At 40.0% G+C, this 19,909-nt stretch overlaps 1 protein-coding gene and 1 pseudogene across 3 annotated transcripts in view; one reads left to right on the top strand and one right to left on the bottom strand.

Annotated features, from left to right (window-relative positions):
* Nucleotides 1-19,909, bottom strand: part of LOC139355401 (transducin beta like 1 Y-linked) — a 221,549-nt gene that overhangs the window by 131,467 nt on the left and 70,173 nt on the right. The window lies entirely within an intron of this gene.
* On the top strand, nucleotides 13,973-15,293 carry LOC139360956 (protein FAM199X-like; annotated as a pseudogene).

Raw genomic sequence — 19,909 nt, 5'->3', positions numbered from 1 at the left:
TTTGTTTCTAACAGCTTTACTAACATATAATTCACATACCATGAAATTCAACCTTTTGGAGTGTACAATCTAGTGGTTTTTAAAATGTTCACCAAGTTGTGCAACCTCTAATTCCAGAACACCTTCACCACCTCTAAAAGAAACCCTGTGCTGGCTATCAGTCACCCCATGTTCTCCATCCCCAGCCCTAGCAAGCAGGAACCCACTTTCTGCCTGTATAGGTTTGCTTGTTCTGGATACTCAGCATGTTATATCCCCAATCCCAACTCATATGCTGAAGTCCTAACCCTGAGGACCTCAGAATGTTGTCTGTTTATTTGGAGTTAGGGTCTTGAAAGAGGTGATTAACCAAGGTCATTAGGTTTAGTCCCCTATCCAACCTGGTGCCCTCAAAAGAACAGGAGATGAGGACACGGACAGAAGAATGACCTTGTTAGGAGCCAGGGAGAAAACAGTGTCTACAAGCTCAGGAGAGAGGCCTCAGGAGGAACCACCCCTGCCGACCATGTAACCTGGGACTTCGAGCCTTCAGGGCTATGGGAGAATGACCAGCTGCACTTTAAGCCACCAGGCCCGTGGTGCCCTGTTAGGGCAGCCCAGGAGACTAAGGCAACCATGCAGGTTCCATGCCAGGCTTGTGGGAGGCATGGAAATGCTGAGCAAAAGGATTCCCTTTCCAATTCCTGGAGGGAGCAGAAGGAGTGAGGATCATGGGCCTGCCCCCTAAACCCTGAACTCCAGCCTGGGCAACAAAAATGAAACTCCGTCTCAAAAGAAACAAACAAACAAAAAAAGTCACACCATAGGCTGGGCGTGGTGGCTCACTCCTGTTATCTCAACACTATGGGAGGCCAAGGTGGGCAGATCTCTTGAGGTCAGGAGTTCAAGACTAGCCTGGCCAACATGGTAAAACCCCACCTCTAGTAAAAATATAAAAATTAGCCAGTCATGGTGGCGTGCACCTCTGATCCTAGCTACTCAGAAGGCTGAGGTAAGAGAATCACTTGAACCCAGGAGGCAGAGTTTGTAGTGAGTCAAGATCACTGCACTACAGCCTAGACAACAAGAGCGAAAGTCCATCTAAAAAAAAAAAAAAAAAGTCACACAACTGTGAGTATAACAGAGAAGAAACCCCTATAGTAATTTTCCTCAATCTGTAGGGCAAATGTGTCTTTTGTTCTTTTCCCTCAATAGTCCCTCTCCTACAGTGAAAATAAAGTCTCGTGGCACTGGTCTGTACTGCAGCTACAGTAACTCCTCACATCCTGGCCTCTCTCAGTCCACCGCACACTTTGGTGTGCTTGTGGCTGCTTTCCAGTATCTGCCTCCCCTCAAGTCTATCAGCTCCAGGAGGGAAGAAAGCAACTGTCCCTAGTGCAACCACCTCCAAGCATGGGCCTCCGCAGAAGCCACCAACCTGTGCTTACAGAATAAATAACCAATGCATTCAATTACACAATGCATTCACTGAGCAAAAAGGGAATCCCAAAGAAACAAAACAAAAATCTCCTTCCAGAACATGCCTAGCAATAAATCTGTCATCTTTGAAAAGAGATAGGGTCTACAGTCATACTACCCTGAATACCCTGATCTCATCTAAACAAGACATACAATTTTTATGTGCGCTCTATGCACATTTAAAAAAAAAAAAGAAGGGAGACTGCTCTGAGAAATACATAGCTCTAAACATCTGAGTGCTGAAAAACTACACAACCAATAAGATCTAAAACTGCGAAGGGCAAGCTATGCCCAGAGGCGCCAGATTTCACTGTCAATGGGGTATTACAAAGAGGTTGTGTACTCTGTATGTCATCTCTCTCTCACACACATACACACACATGCATGCACATGTGCAAACACTGTATTTCTCACACAGACCCCTTCATCTTGAACTATAGATGCAGCTACACACCTTAGTCTTATTTCTAACACAGGAAGAAACAGAACTAGAAACAAAAATTATGTGGGAATATTCCCATACGCAGGAACACTAGAGGCTTCAGCATTCAACCCCTTCAGGCAAAAAGAGGAAAACTAAATCTAAGGCATCTAAAACTTTCAACAGTATCAGGGATTGTTTTTAACACAACATCTCTTTAGGAAGAAACTATTTTCTACATCAACAAATCAAGAAAAACATGCAAGCGAGGCACTGTGGCTCACGCTTGTAATCCCAGCACTTTGGGAGGCTGAGGAAGGTGGATCACCTGACATCAGGAGTTCAAGACCAGCCTGTCCAACATGGCAAAACCCACCTCTATTAAAAATGCAAAAATTAGTCAGGCATGGTGGCATATGCCTGTAATCCCAGTTATTCAGGAGGCTGAGGCAGGAGAATCCCTTGACTTACAGTGAGCTGAAATCACGCCACTGCACTCCAGCCTAGGCAACAGAGTGAGACTCTGTCTCAAAAAGAAAAAAAGAAAAGAGAAATATGCAACGTGTCTGTCCATAAACTCAATTTACATAAACATGTAAACACTGGCTATAATGGTATTGTTTTATATGTCACGTATGCTTAAATACCAATGCACATTTACATAAAAGAAAAACATCTTGGGCCCCCAAAAACTCAAGCTAAGAACTGCAAACTCAAAATAATGTAACCACTGGTGTCTCACCTATCTGTAACCTGGAAGTTCCCTCCCGCTTCCAGTCTTCCTGCCTTTGCTTCAAAGCAAAGTCTGCGAGAGAAAAAAGAATTGAGGATATGATTCCTTTCCATTTACCTACCCATTTTCTAGACACACTGTGAAGGGGTCATTTACCCCTGAGTTTTTGGCTAAGTCATTGGACAGAGCAGTTAGACCTTGCAATGCCTTTATTATACTTCCATCAGGGGCAGTATTGATTGGGAGGAGCACCTTTCCAGACTGTTAGAAATAAACTTTCAATGCCACAAAAGAAATAGCAATCAAACATAAATTTTCTCAGCATGGCAATTTTACCTTTATAGAAGCATGTGACTTGCAGATGGACCAATGGTGAGAACACACCTGAGCAAGGGAGCGGAAGGGGTTCCTATTCCTGACGCTGGTAGCCCCTACTGCTGTGTCATTCCCCAATTGGCTAGGGTTGCATCACACAGTCTAAGCTAATTCTTATTGGCTATTTTAAAGACAGCAGGGCTAGAACCCCGAGTGGTGGGGTGAGCAGTTTTGGCAGGAAAGATATTTATGGAACAGGTGACTAAAGGTGACTCAGGTCACAGCAGGTGACTAGGATGAGTTGGGACTCTAAATATGTGGGTGAGGAGGGGGATGCACGAGGGGGACATGCAGTTTTGCTACAGGAATAGGTGCAAGTGACCAGGGGAACAGATGTCAACTACTGATTAGAGCTGGTAGGAAGGTTGTTTGCTGAAACTAGGACCAAGGAGACAAAAAGAACGACGAAGTTAAACTTTAAAATGGAGAACAAAGGACAAAGAAACTGAACATACTGACATACTGATTCTTTGAAGAGAAACTTAGAACTCACTGTTTTTAACAACATCCCCCTGCTGAATTTTACAGTTCTTGCTCTTCAAACTTCCTTAACACGTCTTGGTTGAGTTGTTCTTTTTGATTCTCTGTAAGAAGCTTCTCTGAATAAGGTGGAGGAGAGTTAAGTGAGGTTTTAGTAAGTGCTGTCTCCATGAGTCTCTGCACCAGCCCATGATGTATGGTATGACACAACACCCTAGAAGAGTAAGTACACCTACCATGGCTGCGAGAGAAGTTAAGAATTGAGGTTGTGATTCCTTTCCATTTACCAAACCATTTTTCTAGCCACCCTGTGAAGGGGTCATTTACCCCTGAGTTTTTGGCTAACTCATTGAACAGAGCGATTAGACCTTGCAATGCCTTTGTTGTACTTCGATCAGGGGCAGTATTCTTTGGGATGAAGGTAGTATGTTAAGTTTTAATCATTATGCAAACTCCTCCTCTTTCTGCTAATATCATGTCTAAGGCTATTCTATTTTCTCAAGCCATCTGGCAAGCAGCCCCTAATTGCTCAGGTATTCCTTTAACAGCTTCTCTAATGTAGTTAATAAACCACTGTTGGTTGTATAATTTATCCAATACATTCTTATTAATTATCACCCACCAAAATGTTGACTAAAATCCTGCAGCTATTTGATCTCTGGCTTTAAATTTATCTGGTACTCCTTGTGGGACTCTAATTGCATCTAGATAGATGTGTGGGTCAAAAGACCCATAAGGGGCTTCTCTTGTTTTATGATATTGTATTTTTTTCCCCTCTGGTTGATAAAATGTCAGTGTGAAAGGGACAGCCAATTGGATTAGAGCACAAGTGCTGCTCCAGTTACTTGAAAGAGTGTCCAGTAAAGATCCATCACAATACTACCACACATCTGCTAGGAGATAAACAAGGGCTGCCTGATTGATAAGCTCTTGAAAATTCTTATGCTCATGGCGTCCCTTTAGGTCTTCAAGGAACGCTAAATTTCCTCTTTGTTGTGAGCACACAAAGTGAACTTAGTGTCAGGAGATGGAGGCTGGATGGCCCTCGGGGGCTGGCCTGGAGGGTGTTGTACTTCGGGATTAGCAGAGAGAGCTTGGCATGACTTGTTACCCGAGACTGTGGAATCCTAGAAAAGAGGTACCATATAGCCCATGCCTGGTCAACTGGAGGACCATCCTAGTGGAAAAGGGACCATCTAGGCCTCTGGTCTGCCATGCGCAGACAAAACAATTGCTTTTGTTTAATGTGTGGACAGAATATTTGATCCATTCCAACCAGGCATTTGCATCTTGATATACTATCTCTATTGCTAAAGTTTGTTATAAATCATTTACTGCTACAATATCTACTTTGGTCCTATCATTGGGTATGGAAGGGATGACAGTTTGATCAGAAGAAGGTCCAAATGGAGAAGACGGGTTAGGCTGAGGGATTAATAAAACGCATTTCAAAGACTCTATGAGCTTTGTGCAAGCCAAGTTAGCTCTCATGCCATAGAAGTGACATAAAGTGGGATCAGGATCGGTAGAGGTAAAAATAGAAAGTTGCATTGGATTGCATTGATACTGTTGACAATTAGAGGGAACACTTTCTTTGGTGAAACGAAGTAATGGTGTTAGAGAGGTGCAGCCTTTTGAGGAAGTCCACCCTTGTTCCTCAGTGGTCCACAGAAGGGACAGTGCCACCCTAGAAACTCATCCTTGTTTAGTTCCCAAAAAGTGAGAAATGTGAGGGACTTGGTCTCTATGAAGCAAGAGTTACAGAGGTCAGATGTGCCTTTGGAGAGATGCATATTTTTCTGAGGAGGCCAACTGCCTTTAGTTTTGGAGATCCTGGCAAGGTATGGCTAGCAGGCATCAAATATAATTGTCTGAGGAAAAGCTGACCTGGTTATATTAATAACAAGGTGCTCAGCAGTAGAGTAAGGAAAGAAAGAGTAACAAAATAAATGAAAGGTTAAACTTTGCTTAGCTTTAGTTTGGTAGAATTTCACCCTCGGACTATGGCCCATGACTCCAGAGGGGACAATGCTCTCTGGACGCGTGTAATGGGTCCAGCCTCTTTCTGCTCTTCGAAATGCAGTATCAGTAGTTAGGAGCATTAGATAAGGTCCTTTCCAGGCCAGTTTGAGCTTTTTGTCCTTCCAGCTTTTGATGAGGACATGATCCTCAGGTTGATGTTGATTACCTGAGAACTCCAGGGGTGGTGCCTGTACTGAGACCTTTAGTTTTATGGAAGAGAAAGTAGCAGACAGACCAAGATTATAGTTTTTAAGAAACTGATCTTTTGTTTCAAAGGTAGGAAGGTCAGCAGTGGTGTGTAAATAATGCAATCTGTACAGCCATCTCATAAGGAGAAAGACCAGTCTTTTTCTGCAGGGGAAGTTCAGATTCTCAGCGGGACAATAAGAAGGCATTTGGTCCGTGGTAACTAAGTCTCCAGAACCAATTTAGCTTAGTGGTTTTTTAGAGTTTGGTTCAGTCTTTCCACTCTTCCTGATGAAGGTGGGTGCCAGGGAGTATGATATTCCCATGTTATATCCATTACCTGGACTAATTTTTAATGACATGTGCAGTAAAATGAGCCCCATTAGCTGAATCAGTGTTTTCTATTAATCCAAACCTGGGTATATTTTCTTTTTTTTTCTGAGACAGAGTCTCACTCTGTTGCCCAGACTGAAGTGCAGTGCCGCAATCTCAGTTCACTGCAAGCTCCGCCTCCTGGGTTCACGCCATTCTGCTGCCTCAGCCTCCCTAGTAGCTGGGACTACAGGCGCCTGCCACCACACCTGGCTAATTTTTTTGTATTTTTAATACAGATGCGGTTTCACTGTGTTAGCCAGGATGGTCTCGATCTCCTGACCTTGTGATCCACCTGCCTTGGCCTCCCAAAGTGTTGGGATTACAGGCGTGAGCAACTGTGCCTGGTCAAAACTTGGGTATGTTTTCAACTAACGCCTTGACTACATTATCAGCAGTTGTACTCAAAAAGGGGATAGCTTGAACTCAGTAAGTGAGGTGGTCTACTATTACTAGTAAATGATAAACTATTGGAGGCATTTCTGTGTAATCAACTTAGATACTTCAGAATGGCCTTAAGCCTGGACTCCTTCCCCCAAGTGGTAATCTTTTTATAGTTTTTTAGTTGTTTTGTTTAATATGCTAAGCAACTATCTGTAACCTGTTTGGCCAAGGCATAAATTCCTATACACCCATAAACTCTGAGACCTGCGTCACACATGACCTGGGGCCGCAATGGGTCCCTTGATGTAGGTGTGACAAGATTTCCCTCATATGGGGTTTAGACAACATTTCTCTCTGGTCTAGCAATACCCATTTATTTTCCTTCTAAATTCTCGTTAGGACCTATCTTTATTAATTTTTTTTTCGGTGGAAAATGGGGATTATGGTAGGAGGTGGAAGATAGGGGTGAATTGGAAAATAGGCATTTTTGAGAAAAGGGCAGCCTGTTTGGCTATCTGATCTGCTAGGTTATTTCCTTGACTTTCAAAAGAAAGGCTTTTCTGGTGTCCAGGAACATGGACAACAGCTATTTCTTCTGCTGACTGAAGGTTATTCAATGCTTGGGTGACTAGCTCCTTGTGAACAAGGTCTTGACATTTACTATTAATGAGACCTCATTCAGGGCAAATTTTTCCAAATGTATGAGCCACTCCAAGGCATAATTATAATCCATATAGATGGCTCCTTCCTGGTTTTGTAAGTACTTCAAGGCTTGGCTGAGTGCAAACAGCTCACACAATGAGCAGACCAATTATTAAGCAATTTTCCTGACTCTACTTCTACAAAGGTTTCTCTGTCAATTACTGAATACTCATTGTGTCCTTTTCCCCTTAATCACCCAAGAGGAACTGGAACAGGAATTAAAAGAAATTAAGAAGTGTGTAAGCAGAAACTCAGTTGTATGTAAGAAAACCCAATTCCCCCTGAGAAACAGAAAGAGCTGCAGTCCTTTAAAAACTGTCTGTTTTTCTATGGCTAGTGAGCCTTGTCTCTTCCTTTCCAGGCATGGTTAAGACCCTGGTTTTCTAGCTGTGCAGCTGCAAGGTCACTAGACAGATAATCTTAAGTTGTATAACATATTTTTCCTTGAAAAGCAAGGAATGTGTAATTCATGTCTCAATTAATTGAATAACTGGCTGTTTCTCACTTCTGTAGAAGTGAGAGTGCACAGATCTCTCCCCATCCCCAGAAATGCTTAAAAGGTAACTTAACTGTTTGTTCAGCGCTCAGTCTATTGGATGTTAATCCAACTGGGCCAGTATATCTAAATAGTAAAAATCCTCGTGAACCCCATCGGTCTAATTCCTTAACAATCCCACAACAGAACCACCTATAAATAAGTGTTGTCCTGTCCTGAAGGGAGTTTCTCCTAGGTCTGGCCAGAGTTTTGTATGGTAATAAATCTAAACATGTGTGCTCTCTCTTTAGATTTGGATCCCCTGTTAGGAAACCTGCTGGGTTAAGCGAATTTAAGCAAACTATCAGTGGTTAATGTTAAATCATCTTTTTCTAACAGAATGGCTTCATACTTTAAGATTCCTGAGTCAGTAAGCTACCATTTTGGTTTTTGACTTAGGATAGTTCAGACCTGATGAGGTGTGCTCACAATGAGGTTTCCTCCAAAAGTTATTTTTCTAGTTTCTTCTGTTAGCAAAGCAGTTGCGGCTATAGACAGAATTCATTTGGGCCATCTGTGGGTTACTGGGTTAAGGATTTTTGATAGGAAGGCTATGGGTTGTCAGTGGCCTCCTTGCTTTGGGTATTTCTAAGGTTACGCCCTTGTTTACACTGACAACAAGGTGGTATGGCTGCTTAAAGAGAGTAAAACTAGAAACACAGGCAGTTACTAATAGATGTTTTAACCCTTCGACCTGTTGGATTTCTGGTAATTGCCAAATGATGGGGTCTGGCCCATCTTGTGTGAGCTTTTTGTACAAGGGTTTTGTTTGGGGGGCATAAGAGTCCATTCACAGACAACAGTATCCTACTAATCCTAAAATTTTCTAACTTCTTGTTTAGTCCCTGGCAGAGGCAAGGATATGACACCTTCAATCCACTCAAGCTCAATTTTTTATTTACCTTTGCCAATTAAATGACTTGTTCTAGTATTTGACTAAACAAATTTGCAGACTCCGTAAACCCTTGGAATAAGACTGTCCATCAGTATTGCTGGGTCAACCAGAGTGAGGGTCTTCTCACTCAAAGGCAAATAGGTACTGGCTATCCTCTGCTAATGGACAAGCCCAGAAGGCATCTTTCAAATATATTACTGTAAACCACTGGTGCCTGTATGGGATCCTACTGATAACGTATAAGGATTGGGAACAACAGGGTGTGTAGTTTGGACTATTTGATTAACAGCCTAGAGGTGCTGCACTAACCGGTATGACTCACCTGGCTTCTTTACAGACAGTATTGGAGTGTTATAGGGAGACATACAGGGCTTAAGAAGTTAATCACAGAGAAGAATGTCAATTATAGATTTTAATTTTACCCTGGCTTCTGAGGGAATAGGACACATTGCTTTCTCTTTATTACTTCCCCAGGGGTTTTTTAATTTAACCTGAATCAGAGGAATCTGTAACTTTCCTCAATTCCTGTCTTTTGACCATACCTGGGGATGAATGTGTTCTCTGTCTGTGGTGGTGAGCAAGTTTAGGGAAGGGAGGAATTTTCCATGATTCATTTGGAGGCCTAAGCCTATTTTTAGCATTAAATCTCTCCTAATAGATTTGTCCGTTTCTGGAATTAACAGAAATTTGAAACTAGCTGATGGGTTTTTACACTTCTGTCTCCTCTAAGAGTTTTTTTTTCTTTTTTATTTTGTTTTTTCCTTCTATCTTTGAGCCTCCTGGCTTTACTCTTTCATACCCTTAATACTGCCTGGAGAGTGGGGGTCTAGGTTCATTATGGGTTCTGGCCTACTGGGTACTTTGTTGTACAGTGGACAGAGGAATTTTTGCCTTCTGCTTTTATTTTTCTGTCTCTTTTACATATGCTTTTTGGGCTTGTCTTAGAAGCTCTTCTATAGGTGTATCTTTCCATTTCTCTGCCTTTGTAATTTCTTGTTAATATGTGACCAACTATTAGTTACAAAATGAAGCTTTAACATCCCGCATTTCAGAGGAGTCTTCTAATTCTAGAACTACATATTTCCTCATTTGTTCTGAGTTTTTCTAGGAATTTTATAGGTTCTTTTCATTATCTTTCTAGTATTTTAACATTAGGCCTAGGGGACTATCAGGGGAAATGTGTTGCTAGCTTTATCCTTTTTATCTCTTACTTTACTAGGGGTATTTCCCATCGTGATGGTTTTGGGGTGAGGTTCAAAGGTAAATTTCTCACCTTTTGGGTTGAGACTCAATTTCCGCTACTGGAAATTTGCCTTTTGAGGTAAGGCTCAATTTCTCCTACTGGAAATTTCTGACATTCTCCACTACCGCAGATTTGTGTGAGACTCAATACCCACCAATGGGGATTCCTCACCTCTTTTTAACCTCCAGGATACCCCACCAAGGAATATTTCACCACCCCCATGGCTTTTCTTGCCTTAGTATGTCCCGACCACACCAATTTACTTCTTATATATACAGATTGATGTCTCATGTTTCCTTACATGTAAGAAACCAAGCCATGCCCTGACCACCCTGGGCACATATCATCAGGACATCCTGAGTCTGTGTTACAGGTGTGTCCTCAACCTCGACAAAACAAATTTTCTAAATTAACTGAGACCTGTCTCAGATTTTCTAGGTTCACGTTTTTGGTAAGCATGGAGGGAATTGAGTAGTGATGCCCCTGATCTTTAACAAATCTCCTATTGGTGGTTGGTACTAGCATGAGCTGACTTTATGGCTCAAACCAATAGGGAAATTTGCTGAGGTCTAAGTGCACCCTCTCCAGGCAATCCCTGCTCTCCTCAAACTTGGTTGAGATCTAAAGTTTATTTTGCTGTACAACTCCTCTTTTTTTTGGAGTTTTATTTGCTTCCAACAGAAACCCAAGTTTTCCTGCTTCCATGACAATGGAAGGCAGGTGACTCCTTTATGGAGTTTGAACTTGCTTCCAAAAGGGAAGAATTTTTTTTTTTCCCACTTCTATGATGGTAAAGAGCAGTCTACAGCCTGAGACCCATCAGTAGGTAAGAAACTGGTTTGGGATTCTCCAAATTCCTTTTAAATTACTAAAGTTAGCATTTAACAACCAACTGGTGTTAATTTCTGCTTACACTTAGAACACTCAGAAAGTGTGTAATTTGTGTGATCATTGATAGTTTAGCAGCATTTTGTCCTAGCTGAAATACAGTAATAAGATTTTTTAAAAACTGTTTTTAAAGGAGCTCCATGGTTAAAAAGTCACCAACATCCAAGACGTTATGTGTCTATGTGTGCAAGTTTGTATCTGATAGCCCTTCATGTTTTTGGTTTTCTGTTTGTTTTTCTGTCCTAAGACCTGTTCTTTTTTTTTTTTTTTTTTTGAGCAAGTTTTTTTTTCTCTCTCCTCAGTTGACTGAATTATTTTCACCTGATTTTTTTCTTTTTTACTAGAAGAGTTATTGCAACAGAAGCTACTCTTGGGTTTTTAAGGAAGAGTGCAGTTTAATTTTATGTTTAATTTGGCTCAAAGAAAAATAAAAGTCTCTCCTAGCATCACCGACTTTTCTCTTTGCACTTTATGATGCAAATTTTGCTATTTGATTTTCACTTGAGTTGTTTCATATGTAAAGTTAAGGTTATTTAGCTGACAACTGCCTAGGGTTGTGAAACCAGTTATCAAGCATCTGAAAGTTTAAGACAGGAACTACAAAAAAAAGTGGGGGAGTGGTGTAAATCTATAAAATGTACTTCAATGGGCATACTTAATACGTTTTGTAAGTATTTATGTGTTGTGTACAGATGTTTTACTACTAAAATATGTAAGAGCTCTAATTAATTGCCTTTTACTTAATTTTGTAAACAATGTAAAATTTGATCTTGCCTTTAAAAAGTAAAAGCACTTAAATTGGATACTAATAAACAAACGACTAGTCAAATGCTTTTTCAAGTTTATGTAACTTGAGTAAAATCTTGTGCCTTTGATATTAATAATTATAGAAAAACTGAACTGGGAAATTTTTAGGACATTTCTAATAGTACTTTACCAATAATTTTAAAGATAACTTGTTTATAAACCTTGTGACCAGCATATGGACTCCTGTGTCAGATTAACAAGGTTAATTAAGTAATTCTGAAGAACAAGTGTAACTGGTTTCATGCTGTTTTTATTAGGGCTTCCTGTGTAGAAAATTTTCTCGTTTCAAAGAATGAAGGTTTTTGCTTTTCTTTGAAATGTCTGAATTATCACCTTGGTTAACTAAATGACTTTACAATGACCTGTAATCCTGTTTTTAATATCATGTGTTTTACATGTTTGATATTTGACAAACTTTGCAAAATCAAATGATAAATTATGTCTTTTTTGTAATCTAATTAATCCTTTAATACGTTAGTTTCCCTGAAGTCCAAAAATGACTTAATTAGTCCGATTTGGTATAAAAATTACATGGAAAGCATTTGAAAAGCATTGTCAAATATGAAATAGTGTTTGGTTTTCTTTTGGCTGTACTTGTATAAATATGTTATTATTATGTGTTCCAAAATTATGGGAAACTCCTGTAATTCTGATATTATCAGTAATAATCATAATTGTTGTGTTAAAATTAACTGTGTGCCACAGAGGTAGCAAATTTTCTCATCAATTGTGTCTTTTACATATGGCTGCCTTAAAAATTGTTTTTTTCATCTACAGACAGCTGTCTTGTCTTGTTTTAAATCCTCTTTAAAAGATGGGCTTAAAATCAACAACAGAACTTGTTAATAAGTGCACTTAAATGCTTGTTTTCTGATAATTTGGAAACTGTGACACTGAAACAGAAGTAAAAACTGTCAGAACTCTCATGGAGAACTGAAGTGTTCATGATAACTATCAAACAGAACAGGAGCTGCCTGAAAAACAGAAAACTCAAGTAACCTTTTTGACTTTTTGCTTAAAACGTTGCTAATCCTTTGTTTTGTTTTCCAGAGTTAAAACTTTTCTTTTAAGCTATTTATTTACAGCTTTTAACAACTGAGTAAAGTATACCCCTGTGAACAAAATTTAGAGCGTATTTGTTTCTCTCCTACCTGATTTCCCCAGAATTTGCAAACTATTCTGTGAATATTTTTAATTCACAGCAATAGAGTTATCTGTGTTGGATACAATGAGTTCTAAATTTCTCTTCAAAGAATGAATATGTCAGTATGTTCAGTTCTTTGTCCTCCATTTTAACATATAACTTCCTCGTAGTTTCAGTAAACAACTTTTCCACCAGTTTTAATTAGTTCACATCTGTTTCCCTGGTCACGAGCTCTGTCCTGACTCATCCTGGTTACCTCCTTTGATCTGAATCATCCCTGGTCACCTGCTCTGACCTAAATCATCTTTAGTTACCTGTTTCATAACCGTCTTTCCTGCCAGACTGATCCCCCTGCCACCCTGCCTCATACTCCTGCTCTCTTAAAAATAGCCAATTGGAATTAGCTTAGATAGCACGGTACAACCTAGCCAACAGAGGAACAACACAGCAGTAGGGGCTACCTGCAACAGGGATAAGAACCTCTTCCCCTCTCTTGTTCTCATCATTGCTTCATTCACGAGTTGCACCTGCTATTGAAATAAAAATTGCCTTGCTGAGAAAATTAAATTTATGTTGCAGTGCCACTTTCTTACAGCATCGAAAATTTATAACATTTGCATAAGTGCAACAGGAACCTGTTTTCATTTGTAACAGCAAACAATTGGACAAACTGGTTATTTTTCTAAGGCTTTGACTGGAATGATGTGCTTTTCTTTAAGGAATCAAACTTGACTTACAGATCCAAGAAAGCCTTTGGAAAACTGTCCTCATATTTCGTATACACAGTCCCTGTACAGGAGTTGTGATCTATGGTAAGCAAAGAATGTCACTTAGTGACAGGCACAGAAGCTCCAGGTTTATCCTGGAACCTCAAGAAGAGAGGAAATTCACTTGACTCATATATATTTGATGGCAATCTATGGCTGGGCTCAGCTTTTAAAAAGCCTTATCTAAGATTCCTCCTACGGAAAACAATTTCATCAAAGCAAATGTAAAAGCCTATGTAAAAACTCTTGCTGCAGTGTACACAAATAATTAGGCCAAGTGTAATAAAGCAAATCGGGGCAGGGCAGGGCAGGGCAGGGCAGACCTGGCCGGGCCGGGCAGCTGCACTGCACTGACAGGCTGAGCCAGGTGGTGTAGGTGGCTGCAGAGGCCACTGAGGTGCTAACTGGGTGGCCAGTGGGCTGCTGTGGCCTCAAGCAGCCTCTTCGTGCAGCCATGCACACCCCAAGCAGCAGCGGGCCATGACGCCCAGTGTGCCAGTGAGCTGCAGCAGGCACAACCTGGAGTGATGGTGACTGCGTACAGTATCCAACACAGATAACTGTATTGCTGTGAATTAAAAATATTCACAGAATAGTTTGCAAATTCTACGTACAGGTTGGAGTGAGTGCAGGGGCAAGCAAGGCAGCAGCCCAGGGCCAGAGAGGGAGCCCAAGCCGGGCCATCTCCAGCCATGTCCGATGAGGCCTCAGCCATCATTTCCTAAAGAAGTTTCTAATCCCTGAGCAACCCTTCCTGCTCCTGGGACCCCCTTGTGGGGTGGGCACCTGCCCGGGCGAGGAGCTGAGCTGCCTGGACATCAGTGACTTCAGCTGCCAGCTGTCCTCCTGCCATTGCTCTGACCCACTCCACGGTTTCCATACCAACAGGTGGAACCTAACTTCTCATGGAACAAGTGTTGCCAGCTCAGAAGGCAGTGAGGAGGTGTTTTCATCTATGTCTGTTGGAGATCAAGATGACTGCTATTCCCTGTTAGATTATCAGGACTTCACTTCTTTCCATTTATTTCCTGAGGGGAGTGTCTGCAATGATGTCTCTTCTTCTATAAACACTAACTGGGATTGGTCAGATAGCGAGTTTGAATGGCAGTTACCAGGCAGTGACATTGCCAGTGGGAGCGATGTACCTTCTGATGTCATACCCAGTATTCCAAGTTCACCCTGCATGCTTCCTAAAAAGAAAAACAAGCATCAGAATTTAGATGAACTCCCTTGGTGTGCAATGACAAATGATGAGCAGGTGGAATGTACTGAGCATCTGAGTCAGAAAGTGAGTACTGTGATGAGTCTTCGGGAGTAACTTGATATTATTAAGATCACTGATCCTTCTGTTCAAATCTCCCCTACAGGCAGTGAGTTTATTATTGAACTTAACTGTCTCAGAGATGAAAAACTGATGCAGGTGAGAAACTGTATCAAGGAGCACACGCTTCGCCAATGGCCTGCAAGAGAGGCCTGGAAGAGAAGCAACTTTTAGTTGTGTAAACACCCAGTGGAGTAAGCAGTGCCAGTGCCAGTGCCAGTGCCAGTGCTAGCAGCAGCAGTGCCACCATGGTCAGTTCTGCAAGCAGTAGTGAGTCCAGTGTTGGAAACTCTGCTTCAAACTCCAGTGCCAACATGAGTTGAGCACACAGTGACAGCAACCTGTCTGCAAGTGCAGCAGAGCAGATTCGGGATTCAAAAAAACAATCTGAACAGTGGGAAGTTACACCAGAAGGCCTTACACAAGAGCACAAGAGGCAACTGAAGGAGCAGAGTCAGGCCCGGAAGGAGAGGCTCAGTAGGCTTTTCCTTAATGAAGAGGTGCTGTCTTTAAAATTCACTGAGGAAGACCATGAAGCAGATGTTGATGTTTTGATGTAATAAGGGTGAATTTATCAGCATTCTTCGTGAGCATTAAAATACTCTACCTTATTGGTTTACATGCATCTTGATCAAAATTTTGATTAGGTCTGTGCTGATGTACCGTTAACAATTTAGGCCAGTGGGGGCCAGGCATGGTGGCTCAGGTCTGTAATCCCAGCACTTGGGAGACCAAGGTTAGCAGATTCCTTGAGGTCAAGAGTTTGAGACCAGCCTGACCAACATGGAGAAACCCCCATCTCTACTAAAAATACAAAATTAGCCAGGTGTGGTAGCGCACTCCTGTAATCCCAGTTACTAGGTAGGTGGAGGCAGGAGAATCACTTGAACCCAGAGGCAGAGGTTGCAGTGAGGCAAGATTGTGCCATTGCTCTCCAGCCTGGGCAACAAAGAACAAAACTACTTCTAATAATAATAATTATTATTATTATTTAGGCCAGTGGTTCTTGGCAGGTAGTCCCAGGACCTACAGCTTCAGCATCACCTGAGAAGTTGTTAGGAATGCATACTGGTGGGCCCTGTCCCCAGACATAGTGAATCAGAAACCAGCAGGGAGGTGCCTAAGCATTGTTTCTTAATAAATGCCGGGTTATTCTGATGCACAGTCTAGTTTAAGAACCACTACTTTGGGTAAATGTTTTGACTGTTTAAACTTTATGATGGTGAAGTGAGCTTCTTCAAAGACTGGTACTTATACAGTTTAGAAGATTTCAAGGTACTGCTTACAGTAGTTTACGATGTCAATATACATGTGCAGAGATCATAATTTAGTTCCCTTCTTAATGTTACGATTTCTTAGTTTATTTTTCCTGAAGCACCATGACATAATTCTTGATTCCTGGTGGAAATCTATTCTGAGGTGTGGGGGTGGGCAAGGTGTGGATTGCTGTTAATGATAGTGCCTTCGTTAGATTTAGTTCTGTTTTCATTCATTATTGACTCACGGGTATAAGAAGAGGCCCTAATCTTTTTTCCTATTAGATTTATTGTTTTTTACTTTATGTAAGTTCAGAATCCTTTTTTGTTAAGTGATGACTACTGATGAAATACTGTTACTAGTAGCTGAATTTAAGACAATGCTAGGTTGATTAATATTTAAATGGTGAAAGTAATTAGGCAAAATAAGCAATTCTGCTTTTCTGTTGCTTTCAGAATTTTTAGGCTGTAAAATTGTTTCAGGCAGGACATCAGTCTATCTCTCTTGGAAGTTCTTATTGTATGTCTTTTTTTTTTTCAGCACAGTTCTAATTTTTAAATATTTGGTATAACAGCTTCTGGCACATGACCTAGTTAATAATGTTGAAAATTATCTGATGAAAACCCTTATAGTTCTGCTAAACTTGTCTAAAAATTGCTAGAAATATACAGAGCAATGAGATATAGAAAACACCTTAGCTCGTTGGTTATTAATAGAGCTCTAATTGTAACTGTGAAATCATGGAGTTTCTTTAAATGTTTTCATAGAGTTTGTTATCATGAACACTAGAAATAGCATGATTCCTTTTCTTCTACCACATCTTTAACATACACATGGGTTAAAGAAGATGGAAACCAATACTACTGACAATCAAGCTGCTTTCTGACTTTTATAATTTTGATATTGTGGATAGCATTTTAAAGGTGATCATGATTCTGTAGGAAGAGAGTTAATATTTTTCAAACTCTAGAGTACAGAGGTTAATAAGATTTCTACTTTTTTTTACTTTTTGTTATGTCCAGTAGGTTATTAAGAAAAAGATTCATGACTCAAATTCTTAATTCTCAGTTGATACAAAGGCTTACAATCATGTGTTTTAAAATTTTGATTTCATGTTGGTTCTCTGTAGATTAAATAATGGAAACTGATGATAAAAATTAATACATTGCAGCTTCGCCAAGGTCTGTGGTATATGGTTGTTGTCAGGCCTCTGAGCCCAAGCCAAGCCATCGCATCCCCTGTGACTTGCACTGTATGCCCAGATGGCCTGAAGTAACTGAAGAATCACAAAAGAAGTGAAAATGCCCTGCCCCACCTTAGCTGATGACATGACTTGCACATATACACCCAGATGGCCTGAAGTAACTGAAGAATCACAAAAGAAGTGAAAAAGGTCCTTCCCCGCCTTAACTGATGACATTCCACCACAAAAGAAGTGCAAATGGCCAGTCCTTGCCATAAGGGATGACATTATCTTGTGAAATTCCTTTTCCTGGCTCATCCTGGGTCAAAAAGCTCCCCCACTGAGCACTCTGTGACCCCCACTCCTGCCCACCAGAGAACAACCCCCCTTTGACTGTAATTTTCCTTTACCTATCCAAATACGATACAACAGCCCCACCCTTATCTCCCTTCGCTGACTCTCTTTTTGGACTCAGCCAGCCTGCACCCAGGTGATTAAAAAGCTTTATTGCTCACACAAAGCCTATTTGTTGGTCTCTTCACATGGACATGCATGACAGTTGTAACCTTTTAAAGACTATTAAAGTCATAATTTGAAATTTTTACTAAAATAAAACATATATGTATCTATGGTTTTCAATTGGAGTAGTCCTTCTTACTTTTCTCCCTCCTCCTCTTTGGTTCTCCTAACCAGCTTAGAGGACCCAAAGAGAGACTGGCGATAGACACCAGAATACTTTGTGGAGATAGAACGACTTCACCTCATTGTTTTCGCTTCCAAGTATGGGAAGAGCAAATGGATAGCAGAGTAACTGTATCTAAATTCTTTACCTGCTCTTAGCAAAAGCAAAATCCCACAGAATGACTGCCTGCTGTCTTTACCTATTCTTCAAAGAAAACAGGCCACTTCTGGAGACCACAGAGTGGCATTTATCTGTCAAACACTTGGAAACTATTTATTTAACAGTGACGGTCAGTGACCAGTAAAAGAAAATCCTAATAATCACAGTCTTATTACTTTCAATTTAACTTGACTCACTATTAAACAAGTTTACCAAAGGGCCACAGAGTTGATTTTTAAAGTCTGTAAAGGTTTGAATGTTTATATAAGGGCATCATGAAATTTTGCATAAATCCAGATGAACTGTCATTATAGTACTATAAATCAGAGATAGTCCATAAAGTTGGGTTGAAGGAGATTGAAAGTATTTTCTTTGACCAAAATAAAATAATTTTAAAACTTGGGCTTGCTTATGATCCAAGAGGTATATTAAATAGTCCTCTATCTCCCCAGAAAAGAAACTAGCAAAAAAGACATAAAAAGCTCTTTGGTCTCTGTTCTTGTGCTGTACTTTTTTTCCATTTTAATGTCTTGTGTAGATAATTCAAAGTCTGTACTATTTCTTTCTTGGAATAAGTAAGAATTTATTCAATATGGTGTATCTCTGAGAGTTCAAATTAAAACATCCAACTCACTAGTATTTCTTTTTAAATATAAATCCTAACCAATCGATAAAAAGGCAAGACTTAGTTACTGTAGTATTGGTTCTCACCTGTAGAAAACTGACATTGGAGCAAATTTTATGTCTCCCCTTTGAAAATAAACCTTGTTAACTAAGGGCATAATAAATTTCCCACAGATTTATCAAGAAACATTTTATTAGAGATCTTATAGTAGTATCTCAGTTCCTACTACAGCTTTTTAAAGGATAAGACTTGCATTTCACAAAACAACATATATATTTTTCTATTGTTTTGAACCTAAATTAAAGGAAGGTAGTGTATTATAATGCATAGTGAGGTATAAAAGGCTCGTTCATTGTGTCCCAACAAGAAGTTAGAATAAAAAACTTTTTTTCATGAGACTTACCTCATTTTTGTTAGGCTATGGATGTTTTGTCCAGTTCATCTGTCCCTTGGATTAATTAGATATCTCTCAAGGTACAGGCAAAAGCACTTCAAGGACAGAGATTATATAGCAAGTTGATTTTCTAGAAATTCTTTGAATTCATTTGGGTAATAGCTGGAAAACATTCCTCGTCTTTCCTTTAACAAATGATCTTTTAGCTCATCTATCTTCAAGAAAAACATTTGTTTGGAATTTGTCAGGCCTCTGAGCCCAAGCCAAGCCATCGCATCCCCTGAGACTTGCACGTATACACCCAGATGGCTTGAAGTAACTGAAGAATCGCAAAGGAAGTGCAAATGCCCTGCCTCCACAGTCCGTTTATAGTTTGGGACAACTAATAGGAAAATCTCTTCTTGCATTCAAATGATAGTGTTGATGTTGAGTGCACTGACTCATTCAACATGTCTGAACTAGAAGTAAATTTAATTCTGAAAAGGACTATTAGTTAGGAAACAAGTATTTATATACACATATACTGTGGTATTCATTTTAAGTCTGATAAAGTAAGATAAACCTTGTCTTAAAAATAAAATTATGCTAAATGAATAGAAACTATCTGAGATATTTTAAGTTGGGCATCTTTGTTAGCATAGTATCCAGAACATAACTACTTACAATGGTTAGGTCTTATTTCTTTGGAAAATAACTTACTTATTCCAAAAGGCTCAGAAGGAACTCTGAAAATTCTTCTAACTGGCCATTAAAAGTAAGGAAGTTGCCCGGTACAGCTGAAGATCTGAGCTGACTAACTAAAACTTAATTTTATTTTTTTAACATTAAAATTATTTTTGGCTCTCCCTCCAGTTATTTTTTAAATTAAGATAATTA

Source organism: Macaca nemestrina, chromosome Y, assembly GCF_043159975.1.
Source record: "Macaca nemestrina isolate mMacNem1 chromosome Y, mMacNem.hap1, whole genome shotgun sequence".
In the NCBI taxonomy this organism is placed as follows: Eukaryota; Metazoa; Chordata; class Mammalia; order Primates; family Cercopithecidae; genus Macaca; species Macaca nemestrina.
Note: the sequence above shows the minus strand (reverse complement) of the source record. Positions and strands in the feature narration are given on the sequence as shown.